Raw genomic sequence first — 21,756 nt, forward strand, 5'->3', positions numbered from 1 at the left:
TTTGACCCCACAACCACCAGATCCTCGTTCAACATTTAATCACTTCCTCTCTCAACACCCATCCTGCTCTCCCTCATCCTGCCTCTTGGCCATGGTCCTGGAACCCAGGTGAAGATAAATCCAGAAGGAAGGAAGAAGGAAACTCAGACATAGAGATCGGCCACTGTGTACCTGAGACCATGATTTTTTTGTGTGAGGGAAAGGGGGTCTGGCTTCTCTTGCTCTGGACATCTGTCAAATGATCTATCTATCTATTTATTTATATTGTGGTAAAATATACATTACATAAAATTTACCATTTCAGACATATTTTAAGTATAGAGTTCGGTGACATTAACTACGTTTACACTGTGGTACAACCATCACTACTATCCATCTCCAAAACTTTTTTATCATCCCAGACTGAGCCTCTGTACCCATAACTCCCCATTCCCCCTTCCCCCAGTCCCTGGTAAACACTCAACACTTTTATATACATTATTTCATTTAAGCCTCACATCTGCCTTACAGTGTAAGTACCACCATCCTATCCTTAACACCTGAGAAATCTGAGGCTCTGAGAGGTTAAGTAACTTCCCCAAGGCTACTCAGCTCTTAAGAGTCCAGGCTGAGATTAAACTCCAACTGACGGAGCTCTTCCATTCTTTTCTTTTGTGTGCTCTTTCTCAGGCTGTGAGAGAGTGAGAATTGATGTATAAGGAATGGTCTTTGCCATTAAAGGGCCTATTCTTTTAAGAAGAGCAAGTCTAGCTTGTCTAAATATGTGACTCAACATATACAGAGGCTATGGAGTGAGGGTGGGGCTGTGGTAAATACCATCAGGACTGTGCATTACCATGTATTCCTTCAGTGTTTACTGGAAAATCGCTCCATATAACTAAGGGCCTCTGCTGGGCCCAGAGAGCCAAGAGATACCATCCTAACCTGGAAGAAGCTGATAGCCTAGTGCAAGAGGCAGGGATCTAAACAGAAGTGTACAAGGCAGTGTGCTCTCTCTACCAAGGGCCATGGTAGGCAAGACAGGAAAGAGAAGGCCTCAGGAGGAGGAGACAAGTGAGGATGATTTAGGAGGGTGGCCAGTGGAGAAGACATGGTAGGCCATTCCAGGCCGAGGCATAGCATGTCCCAGAACACAGAGTGATCAGGAAACAGCAAGAAGACAGGGGACCCGGCAGGGAGGTGGCAGGACATGGAGATGGTAAGATAGGTCGAGGCAGGATGATCAACCTAAGGGAGTCCGGACTTGTGTTGACAGTGGGGAGCCAACATCTCCATGTCCAGCCCAGACCTCACCTCTCAAATTCTATCCATTTATATATATTGTATTGACGTTTCCACTTGGGGGTCTTGTAGTCACCTCTAAGTTTACATTTCCCAGAATGAATCCTGGCTTATAGTGTTTCCTTGCCCAAAACCCACCAGCAGAGATGTTAAAAAAATTTAGAGCAGAGGCACCAACAGGTCCCCAGGGTTTGGGATCAGCATCATGAAGGCCCATAGCTGTGCCAGGTATTAGCACTTTTAGATGCCGGAGAGTGGAAAGATGTGAGGGTCTCAGGAGAAAGCCCAGACATCTGGGGTAGCAAGGGGGCTCAGAGCAGCAGTGGTTTTCCTAAGAGGCACAACCATCCTGCAGTCCAGAAATGCACCAGCTGTACATCAGCTCTGCCCCCATCAAACATAACCCTCCTGTGTTTTCCCCATCTCAGTAATGGTACCCTCATCTGCCCAGGAGCTCCTGCTGGAAACCAAGGCATTACCTCTGGGCGTACACCAAAAATACAGTGCCATAATCCTAAATGGTTAAATGTGATACATCAGATTGAATCAATTACTTATTTATTAAGAGATAAAGTCTCCTTAACTTTATGGAGGTATTTTTACATGCAATAAAATGCACACATTTTAAGGGCATAGTTTGAGGGTCTTTGACAAATACATTGTGTAACTACCACCCCAATCAATTACCATTACCCTAGAAAGTTTCCCTAGGCCTATTTGTAGCCAGTTTCCCCTCCTCTCTCCCACAGGCAACTACCCATCTAATTTCTATCACCGTAGGTTAGTTTTGCCTGTTATAGGGCTTTCTATAAATGGAATTAGGCAACGTATTCTTTTGTGTCTGGCTTTCTTTGCTCAAAAGCTATGGATATTTTATGATGGAAAGCTGGCAAAATATCAAAGATGACTGAATTTAATGGTGTTCTTTTGATGAATAGTATATATGTGTAAGAAAGAACTATATTATTCATAAAGATTACATATTTCATAAAATTTGTTCTTGCTTCATTTCAGCAAAGTCACTAATTACATGGTTATACTCAAGATTTTTCAAATAATTTTGTTTGATTGACAATAAGGTCCAAAATTAAATAAACTTTGTTGAATCACTGTATATTGTAGACTTTCTTTTTTACTTACTAATTTCAATTTGGAAAAACTTTCCAGTAGTAACTGGAATTGCCAATAAAATTCTAAAGGCAATATTTTAGATTTTAAAATGTATCATGAATTTTATATATCATGGTCAAATATTGTTATGGGAACACATAATACATTATATATTTCATAATAATTATATTTATGTATCAAAATAAATTTATAAAAATTAAAATATGTAATAAATTATAAAACTGAGAGCTTTTCCCCTAAGGTCAAGAACAAGAGAAGGATGTCCGCTCTTACCACTTCTATTCAACATAGTACTGGAAGTCCTAGCCACGGCAATTAGAAAACAAAAAGAAATAAAAGGCATCCAAATTGGTAAGGAAGAAATAAAACTTTGACTATTTGCAGATGACATAATACTATATTTATAAAACCCTAAAGACTCCACCAAAAAACAGCTAGAACGAATAAATAAATTCAGTAAAGTTGCAGGATATAAAATCAACATATAGAAATCTGTTGCATTTCTATATACTAATAATAAAGCAGCAGAAAGAGAAAATAAGAAAACAATCCCATTTACAATTTCACCAAAACTAATAAAATACCTAGGAATAAAGTTAACCAAAGAGGTGAAAGACCTGTACTCTTAAAACTATAAAACATTGATGAAAGAAATTCAAGAGACATGAAGAAATGGAAAGACATTCCATGCTCATGGGTTGGAAGAACAAATATTGTTAAAATGTCTATACTGCCTAAAGCAATCTACAGATGTAATGTAATCCCTATCAAAATACCAACAGCATTTTTCACAGAGCTAGAATAAGCAATCCTAAAATTTGTATGGAACTACAAATGACCCTGAATAGTCAAAGCAATCATGAAAAAGAAAAAAAGCCAGAGACAGTTCTGGACTTTAAGTTACTTTCAAAGCTGTAGTAATCAAAACAATACGGTACTGGCACCAAAAAAAGACACATAGAATCAATAGAACAGAATAGAAAACCAGAAATAAACCCACAATGATATGGTCAATTGATCTTTGACAAAGCAGGAAAGATTTTCCAATGGGACAGCAGTCTCTTCAACAAATGGTATTGGGAAAACTGGGCAGCAACATGGGAAAAAAAAGAAACTGGACCATTTTCTTACACCATACACACAATAAATTCAAAATGGATTGAAGGCTTAAATGTGAGACCTGAAACCATAAAAATCCTTGAAGAGAGCACAGGAAATAATCTCTCTGACATCGGCAGTAGCAAAATTTTTCTAGATCTGTCTCCTGAGGCAAAGGAAATAAAAGCAAAAATAAACCATTGGGACTACATCAAAATAAATAGCTTTTGCACATCAAAGGAAACAATCAACAAAACTAAAAGGAAACCAACTGAATGGGAGAAGATATTTCCAAATGACATATTTGATAAAGGGTTAGTATCCAAAATATACAAAGAACTTATACAATTCAACAGCCAAAAAACAAATAATCTGATTTTAAAATGGGCAGAAGACATGCACAGACAATTCTCCAAAGAAGACATACAGGTGGCCAACAGACACATGAATAGATGCTCAACATCACTCATCATCAAGAAAATGCAAATCAAAACCACAATGAGGTATCACCTCACACCTGTCAGAGTGGCTAATATCAAAAACACAAAAAACAACAAGTGTTGGTAAGGATGTGCAGAAAAAGGAATCCTCATGCACTGTTGGTAGAAATACAAACTGGTGCAGCCACTGTGAAAAGTAGTATGGAGATTCCTCAAAAATTTAAAAATAGAACTACCCTTTAATCTTGTAATCACACTACTGGGCATTTACCCCTCCCCTCCCAAAAAAACCAATAATTCAAAGGGATACATTGGAACCCTATGTTTACAGCAGCATTACATACAATAGCCAAATAATGGAAGCAGCCCAAATGTCCACTGATAGATAAATGGACAAAGAAGAGGTGGTGTATAAATTATATATACATATATATATATATAGGAATATATATAAAGGAATATATATATATATGAATATTATTCAGTCATAAAAAGGAATGAAATCTTGTCATTTGCAACAACATGGATTGAGTTAGAGACCATAATGCTAAGTGAAATAAGGCAGTTAGAGAAAGATAAATACCATACAATTTCATTTACATGTGGAATTTAAGAAATAAAAAAAATGAGCAAAGGAAAAATAGAGCGAGAGAGAGAGAGAGAGAAAAACCAAGAAACAGACTGCCAACTATAGAGAACAAGCAGATGGTTCCCAGAGGGGAGGAGACTTGGGGGGGGGAATAGATAAATTTATAAAAATTAACATATGTAATAAATTACAACAAGAAATAACCCAAAATATTTTAATTTTATTATATAAATCATCAACAGTTATATTGTGATTTTCATTGTTCCTTAAAGAAATATTTAAGTCCATAAAGAATCAGTATCTTCCCTGATGAACAGGGATGCAAAAATCCTCAACAAGATATTACCCAACCGGATCCAACCATACATTAAAAAAATTATTCACCACAACCAAGTGGGATTTATACCTGGGATGCAGGGCTGGTTCAATATCTGCAAAACAATCCATGTGATTATTCACATCAATAAAAGAAAGGACAAGAACCACATGATCCTCTCAATAGACGCAGAGAAAACATTTGACAAAATACAGCATCCTTTCTTGATAAAAACCCTTAAGGGGCGCCTGGGTGGCGCAGTCGGTTAAGCGTCCGACTTCAGCCAGGTCACAATCTCGCGGTCCGGGAGTTCGAGCCCCGCGTCGGGCTCTGGGCTGATGGCTCAGAGCCTGGAGCCTGCTTCCGATTCTGTGTCTCCCTCTCTCTCTGCCCCTCCCCCGTTCATGCTCTGTCTCTCTCTGTCCCAAAAATAAATAAGCGTTGAAAAAAAAAAAAAGAAAGTAGGGATAGAAGGGTCATATCTGGAGATCATAAAAGCCATATATGAACGAACCAACACTAATATCATCCTCAATGGGGAAAAACTGAGAACTTTCCCCCTAAAGTCAGGAATAAGACAGGGATGTCCACTCTCACCACTGTTATTCAACATAGTATTGGAAGTCAGCCTCAGCAGAAAACACATAGGAATAAAAGGCATCCAAATCAGCCAGGAGGAGGTCAAACTTTCACTCTTCACAGACAACGTGATACTCTACATGGAAAACCCAAAAGATTCCACCAAAAATTTGCTAGAAGTGCCCCATGAATTCAGCAAAGTTGCAGGATATAAAAATCAATGCATAGAAATTGGTTGCATTCCTATATACCAATAACAAAGCAACAGAAAGAGAAATCAAGGAATTGATCTCATTTATAATTACACCAAAACCCATAAAATACCTAGGAATAAATCTAAAAACTATAGAAAGCTTATGAAAGAAATTGAATACAATGTGTCTCCACTCGGAGTATATCAAAATAAAGAAAAAAAAAAAGAAACTGAAGAAGACACAAAAAAATGAAAAATATTCCAAGCTCCTGGATAGGAAGAACAAATATTGTTAAAATGTCAATACTACCCAAAGCAATCTACATATTCAATGCAATCCTTTTCAAAATACCACCAGCATTCTTCACAGTGCTAGAACAAACAATCCTAAAATTTGCATGGAACCAGAAAAGACCCTGAATAGCCAAAGCAATCTTGAAAAAGAAAACCAAAGCAGGAGGCATCACAATCCCAGACTTCAAGCTGTATTACAAAGTTGTAATCATCAAAACAGTATGGTACTGGCACAAAAACAGACACTCAGATCAATGGAACAGAATAGAGAACCCAGAGAGGGACGCACAGACGTATGGCCAACTAATCTTTGACAAAGCAGGAAAGAATAGCCAATGGAATAAAGACAGTCTCTTTAGCAAATCGTGCTGGGAAAACTGGACAGCAACATGCAGAAAAATTAACCTCGACCACTTTCTTACACCATACACAAAAATAAATTCAACGTGGATGAAAGACATAAATATAAGACAGGAAGCCATCAAAATCCTCGAGGAGAAAGCAGGCAAAAACCTCTTTGACCTTGGCCGCGGCAACTTCTTACTCAACATGTCTCCAGAGGCAAGGGAACAAAAGCAAAAATGAACTATTGAGACCTCATCAAAATAAAAAGCTTCTGCACAGCGAAGGAAACAATCAGCGAAACTAAAGGAAACCGACAGAATGGGAAAAGATACTTGCAAATGACCTATCAGATAAAGGGTTAGTATCCCTCTTATCAAACTCAACACCCAAACAAACAAACAAACAGACAGACAAATAATCCAGTGAAGAAATGGGCAAAAGACATAAATAGACACTTCTCCAAAGAAGATATCCATATGGCCAACCGACATATGAAAATTCTCAACATCACTCATAATCAGGGAAATACAGATCAAAACCACAAGGAGATACCACCTCATACCTGTCAGAATGGCTAACATTAACAAGTCAGGCAACAACAGATGTTGGTGAGGATGTGGAGAAAGAGGATCTCTCTTGCATCATTGGTGGGAATGCAAGCTGGTGCAGCCACTCTGGAAAACAGTATGGAGGTTCCTCAAAAAATTGAAAATAGAACTACTCTATGACCCAGCAATTGTACTACTAGGTATTTATCCAGGAGATAGAGGTGTGCTGTTTCAAAGAGGCACATGCACCCCAATGTTTACAGCAGCACTATCAACAATAGCCAAAGTATGGAAAGAGCCTAAATGTCCATCAACAGATGAATGGATAAAGAAGATATGGTACATATATAATAATGGAGTATTACTCGGAAATCAAAAAGAATGAAATCTTGCCATTTGCAATTACGTGGATGGAACTAGAGGGTATTATGCTAAGTGAAATTAGTCAGAGAAAGACAAATATCATATGACTTCACTTGTATGAGGACTTTAAGACACAAAACAGATGAATATAAGGGAAGGGAAGCAAAACTAATATAAAAACAGGGAGGGGGACAAAACATAAGAGACTCTTAAATATGGAAAACAAACAGAAGGTTACTGGAGGTGTTGTGGGAGGGCGGATGGGCTAAATGGGTGAGGGGCATTAAGGAATCTACTCCTGAAATCGTTGTTGCACTATATGCTAACTAACTTGGATGTAAATTTAAAAATTAGTTAATTAATTAATTAATTAATTAATTTAAAAAATCAGTATCATGTTGGGGTGCCTGGGTGGCTCAGTCAGTTAAGGGTCCAACTCTTGATTTAGGCTCTGGTCATGACCTCAGGGTTGTGAGATTCAGTCCCATGTGGAGCTCTGCACTGGGTATAGAGCTTGCTTAAGATTCTCTCCCATGGGGTGCCTGGGTGGCTCAGTGGGTTGGACCTCCGACTTCAGCTCAGGTCATGATCTCAAGGTTCATGAGTTAGAGCCCCACATCAGGCTCTCTGCTGTCAGCACAGAGCCTGTTTCTGTCCCTCTCTCTCTCTCTCTCTCTCTGCCCCTCCCCTGCTCACTCTCTCTCTTTCTCTCAAAAATAATTAAAATATTTTTTAAAAAAAGATTCTCTCTCTCCCTCTGCTGCTCCCCACTCCTCTCTTTCTCTCTCTTTCTCAAAAAAAAAAAAAGAATCAGTATCATGCTCAAACATGTTATAACCAGAACCTATGTCCATACGTTTACATATAAACACATGTAAAAGTTGTATGAATTTTTTAATATTCAAAATATTTATTAACTGTCATGTGCAACTGTTACAAATACCAAGCTATTCTTGGGTTCCTCCTGGGCCACAAATTGGACCAGAAAGAGAAACAAGCAAATGAATTCTGTTCCTCTGGGAAATGATGTCTCATTATGCACTCATGCTATTTGAGAGAAACAATTCCACAGGACCTGTTCATGTGTTTATCTCTTCTTCTACCCAAGAGCTCTGCCACTCACAGGCTCCCCATACTCCAAAGCAGTGTCTAGCTCGGATCTGGGCAGCAGCACAAGCTGCAGAACTTCCGCCATGTAATGAGAATGGTCTACATTCATGATTGAGTGGGATGGTGGTTATACAGATGGGTACATTCACTTCTCCAAACTGTGCACTTAAATGGGTGCACTTTATTGTATGTATAACATGCAATTTTTTTGTATTTAGGATGTAAACCAAGACATGTGAAGTGTTTTCCCGAGGCCTAACTGAGGTTAAGCACGAAAAGGAATGTTTGGTGTACAGGACATGCAGTGCCAGTGCTAAGCACGAGCTCTTGAGTGTCAAGTCAATCATGCATTCTTTACTAAACTCTGGGGGGTGGGCTGTGCGTATGCCAGGGAGGGAGGTGGTACTTAAGGCCTCTAAAGTATGAGGCTCAAGGAAGAGATTCCTCTTGCACTGGTCCAGGGGAGGTATTGAATCCTTGATTCCTCCTTTTTCCTCACTCCCCACATACCCAATCATCAGCTGGCCCTGTGGATTCTGCCTCCAGAATATATCTTAAATCGCTCCTCTCTCCCATCTCTGCTGCCCCCATCCGGCCCATGCCACCATCATCTCTCTCTTGGGTTACAACAATCTTTTCTTTTTTAAGAAAAAAGTTTATTTATTTACTTAGAGAGAGAGAGAGCAGGGGAGAGGCAGAGAGAGAGGGAGAGAAAGAATCCTAAGCAGGGTCTGTACTCATGCTGTCAGCACAGAGCCCAACATCACCAACCGTGAGATCATGACCTGAACAGAAATCAAGGGTTGGACGCTTAACCAACTGAGCCACCCAGGTGCCCCACACAACAATCTCTTCTTAACAGGCCTCTCTGCTTCCACTCTTGGCTTCCTTCTATCTGCTCCAGCAACCAGCAGAATATTAGACATAAATAGCATCGGAATTGCTATCTTGCTGAAAGCATTCAACTGCATTCCCTTTGCTCTTAAGATAAAAATCAGTAACTTTAGTGACATTTAAGGCTCTCCAGAACTGGTCTGACTTCAAGCTGTCCTCCTGATTTATTCTCAATCAGCCCTCTGTTTAGTGATTCGTGGGATTGCCCACAGATTTTTTTTTTTTTTTTGTCTCCCTCACCCACCCAAAGCACGCTGGGACTGTTTTGTTCATCACACTGCTACCTGGCACAACAAAAGCATTTAACAAATACTGTTGGCCAAATAGATGAATGGACTTTTTAAAACTGGGGAGTGGCACAGACAAGTCTGGGTTTTTGAAACGTCTCTGAATGTAGTGTGGAAGGTTAGATAGACAGAAACAGTCTGGAGGGTGATAGCTGCCATCTGTGTATGGGCTCAAGATCTCACTGGACCAACTTCAACTTCCACTGTTAAGAGCTAATGACAAAAAAAAAAAAAGAAAAGAAAAGTAAGATAAAAACAGAGAGGGAGGCAAACCATAAGAGACTCTTAAATACAGAGAACAAACAGAGGGTTGATGGAGGTGGGTTACATAGGTGATGGGCATTAAGGAGGGCACTTTTCAGGATGAGCACTGGGTGTCATATATAAGAGATATTGAATCACTGGGTTCTCCTCTTGAAGCCAAGACTACACTGTATGTTAACTAACTTGAAAATAAAAGACAAAAAGAAAGAAAATGGGCAAAGATCTAATCAGTCTTTTCATAGATGAAGATGTATGGATGGCAAATAAACATATGAAAAGATGCTCAACATCCTTTGGCATTAAAGAAATTAAAATTAAAACCACAATGAGACACAAGAAGAAGGAGAAGGAGAAGAAGAAGAAGAGGAGGAGGAGGAGGAGGAAGAGGAAGAAGAAGAAGTTGGAGGAGGAGGAGGAAGAGGAGGAGGAGGGACTTAAAAGGCTGAGACAGGGAGGGAGAGGCCAAGAAGCAGAGGCATTCTGCTTTATACAATGGGGATCTATGTAAAATTTTAATAAGAAGTCTCCATTACTAAAAATGGATTTCAGAACCCATAGTATAACAGAAAGAACACACCAGGCTGGTAGTCAGGATCCCTGAGTTCCAGTCCTGTTTCCTTCCCTGTATGCTCTTTGGTAAGTCCCTTGCCTTTCCCAAACCTTATGAAGGGCAAGGATCTGAATGATTTCTGAGGTCAGTGCAGCACTAACAAGTAGAGTCTACACAAGCATGACAGAGCCCTTACAGGCCTGCTCTGGCTCGAGTCCTTGCTTCGTTTTACCTGTGACTCCTTAGAAGCTGAGAAGAGGATCAACAAACTAGAGATCAGGAAACTGAGAGGTCCCAGATCTGTATCATCGCATGCTTAGGGTCATGCTGGGTCCCTGGCCATTGCCAACCAGGAAAGGGAGGGAGCTGATGGGAACTGGCAAGGGCGCCATGGTTGGCTGTGACCCTGGAGCTAAACGGGCCCAACAGTCGGAATAAGGGTCCAAAGGGATATGGCTCAATCTAGGGGCACAGTAGCCAACCAAAACATCAGGATTCAGACCACAGACAGTGCTATGGATCCTCAGGGAAAGATTGCATCCAGCAGCCAGGAAGCGGCTCTTCTGTCTCCAGTTACATGGACTGGAATCAGGCAGGACCCTGGTCCAACAGGGACCTGGAGCAGATTTTAAAAACCCCAAATTGAGTTTTCTCCCAAAGACCAAGAAGTGTTCCCTGATCCCACCCAGGTAGAGTTAGTGTGGCTCTCTCTTTTGTGTTGCTCATTAAATGTTGTACTGCCATTGTCTGTGGACACTTCTGCCTCTACTTCTGTGCCAATCCATTTTGTATCACTGGTACTCACTGTGGAGTGGGGTAGGCAGTAATTATTCATTGAATGGATGGATGAATGGACAGATGGAATAACACACTAACCCCATATGCAGAGGAAAGTCTCAGTAGGCAGATGGGTACTCAGGGAACTGCAGGAAACACCCAGCTTTCAGTTTATTGCTTTTGTTTATTCATTCAACAAACATTTTTGTTGAGCACCTATTATGTGCCAAACTATGAGATGCATGCTATAGGGTATATGAATCCTGGGTAAGGGCAAGGATTCTATAGCCTGACTACCCAGATTTGAATCCTATTGCTAGCACTTACTAGCAGCTTAATAGTAAGCAAGGTACTCACCCTGTGGCTCAGTCTCTTCATCTGTAAAATGAGGAAAATGATAGTACCTACTTTATAGGTTGTTAAAATATTAAATGCATTGATGATTTTAAAGCTTTTAGAGTTCCCTGCACATGTTTTTAGCTTTACTTTTGTATTCTCAGGTCATAGGTCAAATGGGGGAGGGAGGGTGATCAACTGAACCCACAAGAATCTAGGCAGACTAGGTATTAACAGAGGTACAGGCAAAGTTATTGAGGAAGAGGCTGGGGAGGCATTATGGAGCAGGCAGTCTTTGAGCTGAGGCTTGTGGGTTGAGTCTACGTTTGATTCAGCATGCTATGAAATGCACACATTTTAGGGTGATAGTAGTCAAACATCCATTCTCATGTCCTGAAAATTTAGGGTGAATAGGGACCTGAAGGCCACCTGGACTGTTTCCTTTAATGGTCAAGACCCCTGATAAAAGGTCCCAGTTCAAAGACATACAGCTAGTTATTTATTAATAAATCACTCATTCATTCTACAAATATTCACTAAGAACTGTGTGCCAGGCATTAGGGTAGGTGGGGATCTAGGGATCAAAGTATGCATGACCTACCCCAAAGGAGTTCATATTCTCAAATAGTGATAGGCACAGAACAGGAATCCAGATCCCAGCCTGCCAGCCCAGGGCTCCTTCCAATTCCCATCAGAACCTTTCTCAGACTAGAACACTGAGTTCATCTTTTCCAAGAACAAACTCATGAGTTATTTTCCCCACACCATACATATTTATTTATAGACTGTAGGTTCCCTGGGACTGGGCTTTTAAAATCCAGCCTCTATTTTCCCCTCAGAGCCTGGAGCTATCTGAATGCTATGTTTATTTTTAAACAACAGCACTGCCATTGATGACTCACAAAGACTTTTATAATCTGCTCTGAAACCTACCATTGTATATATCTGTCCATGTTATACTGTCTCCCTTCCCAATTTATTAGCCTGAGCTTCATTCTGGCTACCTTCCACTTCCTCCTCCCCTACCCCTATGGATTATTCTCCAACTACACAAGGATTCGTTGATTTTTTGGTCTGAGTGTCTATACTTCCTTAGTCCCACAACTTGCATGCTGAATCTGGCCCCAAACACTTTGAAAGGCTACTTTCTTATCTAGGACAGGGCCTGGGGCAGAGACAGATCACACCTTCCCTCTCTCATCATTCTCAGATATCTTGTATCCATTAGGTACCACAAGCCCAGCACTTGAAGCTGACAAGCTTCTCAAGGGTCCAGAAAAATGTTTAGGACCATTCTTCTCCCCCCGCCCTTTTTTAATTTTATTTATTTATTTTTTTTTACAGAATTCAAAATATAAAAACTATGAAATGGAAAGCAATAAATATTTAACAAATGTCTACAAATGTAAATTTATATCATCTTTGTTAGCTTTTCAATTTAATTGTGACAGTGACTGCCACATATCCCATTCTTTCTTTAATAGATTGCCCAAAATTTAGCTAGGCAAAAGGTGACCCAGCAAAAGACTATATTTCCAAACCCTCTTAAAGCTAGATGTGGTCAGGTGAGTAAGTTCTGGACATGTAAGTACAAGTGATACTTACTACTTTTGGTTGTGCCAAAAGTAGTGATACTTACTACTAGTAAGTACTTACTTACTAGTAAGTACAAGTGATACTACTTTTGGTAGATGTGGGCTTATCTTCATCTTCATAGTCATAGTACTTGAGACTCTTGTGAACCATACATTATGCTACTCATGGAAGATAGTTTGTCCATTTTAATTGCTGAGCAGCATTCCATTATATAAAAATACCACCAAATATCCATTCTCTTATTGATAGACACATGAACAACTTCTAGTTTGGGAGTATGATGAATAAAGTTGCAGTGAATGTAGTTATACAAATCTTTTTGTGGTATAAATGTTTTCATTTATAATGGGCAAATTCCTAGGAAAAAAATTGGGTCATAGCATAGGTGTATATTTAGTTTCATAAGAAATGCCAGACTTTTACTAAAGGTGTTTATATCATTTTATACTGCCAACAACATTGTATGAAATTTCTGGTTGCTCTGCAACTATGTCAACACTTGATGTTTTCAGCGGTTTTCATTTTATCCATCCTAGTGAATGTGTAATATCATTTTGTTGTGGTTTTAACTTACATTTCCTGATGATTAGTGATGTCAAGCACAGGAAACAGTAAACAAAACAAAACAAAACAAAACAAAGAAATAATAAAGAGAACAAGCAGAAAGATAAAATGTCAGGCTTAACCTTTAATATACCAATAATTCCATTAAATCTAAATGGGTTAAATATACCAATTAAAAGATAGAGATTGGTAGAGTACAGGGGTTAAAGCATGACCCAACTATATGCTGTCAATAAGAAATTCACTTTAAATATAATGATAAAGGCAGATTGAAAGTAAAAGGATGGAAAAAGATATATCATGCAAGATTAATCAAAGGAAAGCAGGAGTGACTACAATAATATCGGACAAAGTAAACTTCAGAGCAAAGAAAATTATCAGAGACAGAGCAGAACATTATAAAATGAAAAAAGGATCACTTTGCCAAGAAGACATAGCAATATTAAATGGATATACACCAAACAACAAAGCTACAAAATATGTGAGGCAAAAACTAACAGAACTTAAGTGAGAAATAGGTAAACACAATTATATTTGGAGATTTCAACACCCTTCTCTGAACAATTGGTAGAATAACTAGATAGAAAATCATCAAGGATGTAGAACTCACCAACACCATCTACCAAAAGATGTTAATTAAAATTTAAAGAATATTGCACCCAACAACAGCAGAATATACATTTTTTTTAAATCTTTGTTTTTGAGAGAGAGAGAGACAGAGAGACAGAGTGTTAGTGGGGGAGGGGACAGAAAGAGGGAGACACAGAATCTGAAGAAGGCTCCAGGCTCTGAGCTGTCAGTACAGAGCCTGATGCAGGGGCTTGAACTCAGGAGCTGTGAGATCATGACCTGAGCTGAAGTCAGACACTCAACCAACTGGGCCACTCAGGTGCCCCACAGAATATACATTTTTTAAGCTGCCCACAGAACATATACCAAGATAGACCACATGCTAGGCCATTAAGAAACTTTTTTTTTTAGGGGCACCTGGGTGGCTCAGCCGGTTGAGCATCTGGCTTCAGCTCAGGTCATGATCTCGCAGTTCATGGGTTCAAGCCCCACATCAGGCTCTGTGCTGACAGCTCAGAGCCTAGAGCCTGCTTTGGAATCTGTGTCTCCCTCTCTCTCTGCTCCTACCTGCTTGTGCTCTGTCTCTCTCTCTCTCCTTCAAAAATAAATAAAAACATTAAAAAAAAATTTTTTTAAAGAAACTTTTTTTTTAAGAATTCGAATCAAATAGTGTGTTCTCTGTCCCAGTGGACTCAAACTAGAAATCAGTAACAGAAAGATAACAGGAATACAGTATACTTAGAAATAATACATAAGTCACAAAGGAAGTCTCAAAGGAAATAAAAAAGGATACATTAAACTGAATGAAAAAGATCATACAATATATCAAATTTTGTGGGATATAGCTAAAGTCACACTGAGAAGGAAAAATTTGCAGCACTACATCCATACACTGGAAAAGAGGAAAAATCTAATATCAATTCTCTGAGCTCCCACATGGAAATTATTTGGAAAAGAAGAACAAAATAAATCCAGAGCAAGCGGAAAGAGGGAAATAATAAAGAGCAGAAATCAATGAAATTAGAAACACAAAAACAATGGAAACAATGAAACAAAGAGCCAATTCTTTGGAAAAATAATAAAATTGACAAATTTCTAAAAAGACAAACAAAGAAGAGAGAGAGAACACAAATTACCAGTATCAGGAATGACAAAACGGACATCATTACAGACAACATAAGCATTAATAGGATAATAAGTGAGTACCACAAACAATTCTACATACATAATTTGAAAACTTAGATGAAATAGACCAATTCCTTAAAAAACATAAACTACTATAATTCACCCATATGAAATAGATAATTTAAAAAAATTTTTTTTTAACCTTTATTTATTTTTTTGAGACAGAGAGAGACAGAGCATGAACGGGGGAGGGTCAGAGAGAGGGAGACACAGAATCCAAAACAGTCTCCAGGCTCTGAGCTGTCAGCACAGAGCCCGAAGTGGGGCTTGGACTCACAGACCGTGAGATCATGACCTGAACTGAAGTCGGACGCTCAACCAACTGAGCCACCCAGGCGCCCCTGAAATAGATAATTTTAACAGACCTATAATTATTAATAAAATTGAATTTGTAATTTTAAAACTTCCCAAATCTTCAGACCCAGATGGTTTCACAGAGATTCTAACAAATGTTTAAAAAAAGAATGAAGACAATCTACACAATCCCTTCCAGAAAACAGAAAAGGAAAAATACTTCACAATTCATTTTATGAATCTAGTATTACCCTATACAAAACCAAAGAAGCACAAAAAGGGAAAACTTGAAACCAATATCTGTCATAAACTTAGATGTAAAAATCCTCAGCAAAATATTAGCAAACCAAATAGAATGATGTATAAAAAAAATTATTCACCATAACCAAGTGGGATTTATTCCAGCTATGCAAAGCTAGTCAACATCCAAAATTCAATCAATGATATCTACCACATTAACAGGTTAAAGAAGAAAAAAGCCACAAGATCATGTATCATTGCAAAAAAAAAAAAAAAGCTTTTAACAGGATTCAACACCCTTCATAATAAAAAATAAAATAAAAATTAAAAAAAATAAACCTCTTAGGAAAACATGAATAGAGGGAAACTTCCTCAACTTAATAAAGACCATCTACAACAAGCCTACAACTAACCGTTTATTTAACAGTGAAAGATAAATGCTTTTCCCCCAAAACTGGAAAAAGGCAAGGAGGTCTGTTCTTACTACTCTTATTCAAAGACAAAACAAATCAATTAAATGCATACCCATCAGAAAGGAAGAATATAGAACTGTCTATTTGCAGATGACAAAATTATCTACTTATCTACATAGAAAATCCTAAAGAATCTACCTACAATTCCTAGGGTTAATAAGTGAGTTCAGCAAGGTATCTTGCAGGATGCAAAATAAACATACAAAACTCAATTGCATTTCTATATATTTGCAATGAACACATGGACACAGAAATTAAAAATACAATACCATTTAGAATTACTCAAAAGAGAAATATTTAGCTATAAATCTAACAAAACATATACAGATTTGTATGCTGAAAAGTACAAAATGCTGATGAAAGAAGTCAAAGAAGATCTAAATAAATGGTGAGACATACCACATTCATAGACTGGAAGACCCAATATAGCAAATATGGCAATTCTTCCTGAGTTGATATACACGTTCAATGCAATTCCATCAAGATTTTTCAGATATATACAAGGTTATTCTAAAGTTTATATGGAAATGCAAAAAACTAAAACAATTTAGAATAACTAAAACAATTTTGGAAAAAAGAAGAATAAAGTGGGAGGAATGAGAATATTTGATTTTGAAACTTATTTTATAGTTACAGCAATCAATAATATATGGTATTGGTGTGGGGAAAGACACATAGTTCAATTAGTGTGGGGATCAATCATAGAATCCTGAAATCAGCCCATACAAATGTGCCCAACTCTTTTTTGTGGGTTTTGTTTTGTTTTGTTTTGGGTTTTTTTGCAATCTCTACACCCAACGTGGGGCTCAAATTCATGACCCCAAGATCAAGAGTTGCATGCTCTTCCAACTGAGCCAGCCAGGCGCCCCTGTGGTTTTTTTTTTTTTTAACATAAAACAGTCTTTAGTATAATGACTGAAATAAACAAAACATGATTAAAATAATTTTTAAATTATTTATTTTTTAAATTCCAGTATAGTTAACATAGAGTGTTATAGTAGTTTCAGACGTACAATATAGTGATTCAACAATTCTATGCAATACTTGGTGCTCTTAGTCCCCTTGACCTTATTTCACACATCCTCCACCCCCAGCCCCACCTCCCTTCTGGTAACTATCAGTTTGTTCTCTATAGTTACAAGTCTGCTTTTTGGTTTGTCTCTTTTTTTCCTCATTCATTTCTTCACTCATTCATTCCACATATGAGTGAAACCATATGGTATCTGTCTTTCTCTGACTTATTTCACTTAGCATTATACCCTCTAGATCCATCCATGTTGTTGCAAATGACAAGAGTTCATTCTTATTTTTATGACTGAGTAATATTCCATTGTATATATAGATAGACCACATATTCTTTGTCCATTCATCAATCAATGGACATCTGGGTTGCTTACATATCTTGGTTATTGTAAATTATGCTGTGATGAATGTAGGGGAGCATATATCTTTTCAAATTAGTATTTTCATTTTCTTTGGGTAAATACCAAGTAGTGGAATTACTGGACCATATGGCAATTTTATTCTTAATTTTTTGATGAAACTCCATACTATTTTCCACAGTGGCTGCACCTGTTTGCATTCCCACCAACAGTGCATGAGGGTTCCTTTTTCTTCACATCCTCACCAACACTTGTTGTTTCTTGTTTTTGATTTTAGACATTCTGACAGGTGTGAGGTGATACCTCATTGTTGTTTTGATTTGCACTTCCCTGCTGATGAGTGATATTGAGCATGTTTTCATGTGTGTGATGGCCATCTGGATGTCTCCTTTGGAAAAACTTCTGTTCATGTCTTCTGCCCACATTTAATTGGATTATTTGTGGGTTTTTTGGTGTTGAGTTGTATTAGTTCTTTATATATTTTGGATATTTACCCCTTATTAGATATATAATTTGCAATTATCTTCTCCCATTCAGTGGGTTGTCTTTTTGTTTTGTTGGTGGTTTCCTTCACTTTGCAGAAGCTTTTTATTTTGGTGTGGTCCCAATAGTTTATTTTCACTTTGGTTTCCCTTTCCAAAGGAGACATGTCTAGAAAAATGTTTCTACAGCTGATATCAAAGAGATTACTGTGTATTTTTTCTTCTAGGAATTTTATGGTTTCAGGTATCACATTTATGTCTTAAATATATTTTATTTTTGTGTATAGTGTAAGAAAGTGGTCCAGTTTCATTCTTTTGCATGTAAATGTCCGGTTTTCCCAACACCATCTGTTGAAGAGATTATCTTTTTCCCATTGCATATTCTTGCCTCCTTTGTCATAGATTAATTGACTATATAACCAAGGGTTTACTTCTGGGTTTCCAATTTTGTTCTGTTGATCCATGTGTCTAATTTTTTGTTTTTTTGCCATTACCATACTGTTTTGACTACTACAGCTTTGTAGTATATCTTGAAATCTGGGATTGTGGTACCTCCAGTTTTTTTTTTTCTTTTTCAAGATTGTTTTGGCTATTTTGGCTTTTGTGGTTTCAAACAAATTTTAGTATTATTTGTTCTAGTTCTGTGAAAAATGTTATTGGTATTTGATAGGGATTTATGCCAACTGGTTTTTGACAAAGATGTAAGAGCAATAAATGTTGGAAACAGCCCTTTGAACAAATGGTGCTGGAGCCTGGAATATCCATAGGCAAAACAAAATTTAAAAATAATGACCAAAGTTTCAAAACTTAGGAAAAACACAGGAGAAGGTGATCAGGATCTAGAGGTAGGCAAAGATTAGACCAAAACCACAATCCATGAAGTGAAAAGTAGATAAATTGGACCTCATCACAATTACAACCATCTGCTCTTCAAAAGACCTTATTAAGAGGATGAAAATATAAGCCATAGAGTGGGAGAAGCTATTTACAAACCATTTACAAATCAAAAAGGACTAGTATTTAGAATATATAAAGAATTCTAAAAACTGAACAGTAAAAAAACACAATTAGGAAATAGGCAAAATACATGAACAGACATTTCATTGAAGAGGATATTCAAGTTGAAAATAAACACATGTAAAGATGTTCATCATTAGCCATTAAGGAAATACAAATTAAAGTCACAAAAAAATACCACTACACATCCATCAGAATGTTTCAAATAAAAATAGTGACAATGTCAAATGCTGGCAAGGATACAGAGAAATTAGATCACTCACAGATATATTGCTGGTGGGAATGTAAAATGGAACAACTAGTCTGGAAAGAAGTTTGGCAGTTTTTTGAAAAACTAAACATGCAAGTACATATGACAGCAATTTTACTCCTAGCCATTTATTCCAGATAAATGAAAACTTATGTACACACACACACACACACACACACACCTGTACACAAATGTTTGTAGCAGTTTTATTCAGAATATCTGAAAACTGGAAATAACCTAGCCATTCTTCAACAGGGGAATGGATAAACAAATTGTGGTACATCCCTACCATGATATAATACTCATCAATAAAAAGAAACGAACTATTGTTACATGCAACAACAATCAGAAAATTATGCTGAGAAAAAAAAGAGGAAATTCCAAAAATTTATACATTGTATCATTCCATTTATATAACACAGATTTGTGTTTCACAGGAGTTAAATAGTGCAGATAAAAAAGCAGATCATGAGGGATCCTTGTGGTGATGGAAATATTCTATATCCTGACTGTTCAATGTCAATAACCTAATTATGACATTGGCAAGGCATTACCATTGGGTAAAGGGTCCACAAGATCTCTCTGTATTACTCCTCACAACTGCATGTGAGTCTACAATTTTCTTAAAATAAAAAATTAAATATATATAAAAATATTACCTTTGTGGTTTCTCTCTTGTCTGAACCCCAATTGATGCAATTCATCACACTGGGGAATTTCTCTTCTCTTCCTAGTTCACTCCAGTTTGCTGGGATTTTTAGTCAGGGTATATGTTGATTTTTGCCAACTGCTTTTTTTGCATCTACTGAAAACAATTATATAGTTTTTCTCTTTTATGGTGAATTATACTGATTTTATAACGTTAAACCAACCTTGCATTCCTGGGACACATTACTTTATCATGATGTAATAATCCCTTTATACATTGCTGGATTCAATTTGCTAATATTTGCTTGGGATTTTAATGTCCATATTAGGAAATGTCTTTCAGATACCTAAGGGAGCAATGTTATTAGTTTCTAAAATTAAAAAGATACCTGGGAAAAAATAGTAAAATATTAAAATTTCACAAGGCTGGAGGGTGGTAAACAATAATTTGTTACATTATTGTCTACACTTTCCTGCTTTCTTATTTTTGTTATTTTTTTTTTCTTTTCTATTGAACAGTCCTTGACTGCAGCTTGTAAGATAGATTCAGATGATAGATTGAGGACATAAAAACTGGGTTCTTTTTGCTATTAGGAATGCAGGGATGGGATAGCCTTATGAATCCTGTTTATCTAGCAATGGGCCTAACAGCACATAGTTGCTACTCAGTAAAAGTTTATTGAAGGAGTCCAAGTTTATTTAAATGGCAATCCAATACAGGAGCATCTGGGTGGCTTAATTGGTTCAGCATCCGACTTCACTCAGGTCATGATCTCACAGTTCTTTTTTTTTTTTTTTTTTTTTTTTTTTTAGTGTTTATTTATTTTTGAGAGAGAGAGAAAGACAGAGTACGAGCAGGGGAGGGGCAGAGAGAGAGGGATACACGGAACCCGAAACAGGCTCTAGGCTCTGAGCTGTCAGCACAGAGCCTGATGCAGGGCTTGAACTCATGAACCATAAGATCATGGACTGAGCTGCAATCGGACACTTAACCGACTGAGCCACCCAGGCTCTCCATGATCTCACAGTTCTTTAGTTCGAGTGCCGCGTCGGGCTCTGAGCTGACAGCTCAGAGCCTGGAGTCTGCTTCGGATTCTGTGTCTCCCTCTCTCTCTCTGCCCCTCACCCGCACATGCTCTCTCTCTCAAAAATAAACATTTTTAAAAAATAATAAATAAAATAAATAACAATCCAATACAACATAATGGATGCTGTGGTCCAGACCCACTCTCAGGATCTAGCCAGTAATTTCCCCAGCTTCTGGAAGTAGGCTGCTTATGGTTCATAATTCTTCTCTGGGAATTGCCTTCCACAGAAGGAATGAAACTTGCCAAAAGTTACAGATAGCCTCTATCACTGGTCAATGATAGGATATAAACTACTGGCCCCTGTTCTTTAATTTGGCACAACTCTTAAAGGTCATCCTAGGCTCAGAGTATTCTTTGAGGTTGGCTGAGGCGTCTAAAGCGATTGTTTCAGTTTTTCTCCCTCTGCTATCCTGCTTCCATCACTCTCTCGCAGGCGGGGTCTTGACAGTAATCCCCACCTCTTCCCCGCCATAAAATTTCTGCACGTTCACCTGCTTTTCAGAGTCTCTTCATCGGGCATCTCCACCCAGGACACACACTAGCCTATTTTATATTTTTTTCCTAGCACTTAT

This window comes from Prionailurus bengalensis, chromosome D1, assembly GCF_016509475.1.
Source record: "Prionailurus bengalensis isolate Pbe53 chromosome D1, Fcat_Pben_1.1_paternal_pri, whole genome shotgun sequence".
Lineage (NCBI taxonomy): Eukaryota > Metazoa > Chordata > Mammalia > Carnivora > Felidae > Prionailurus > Prionailurus bengalensis.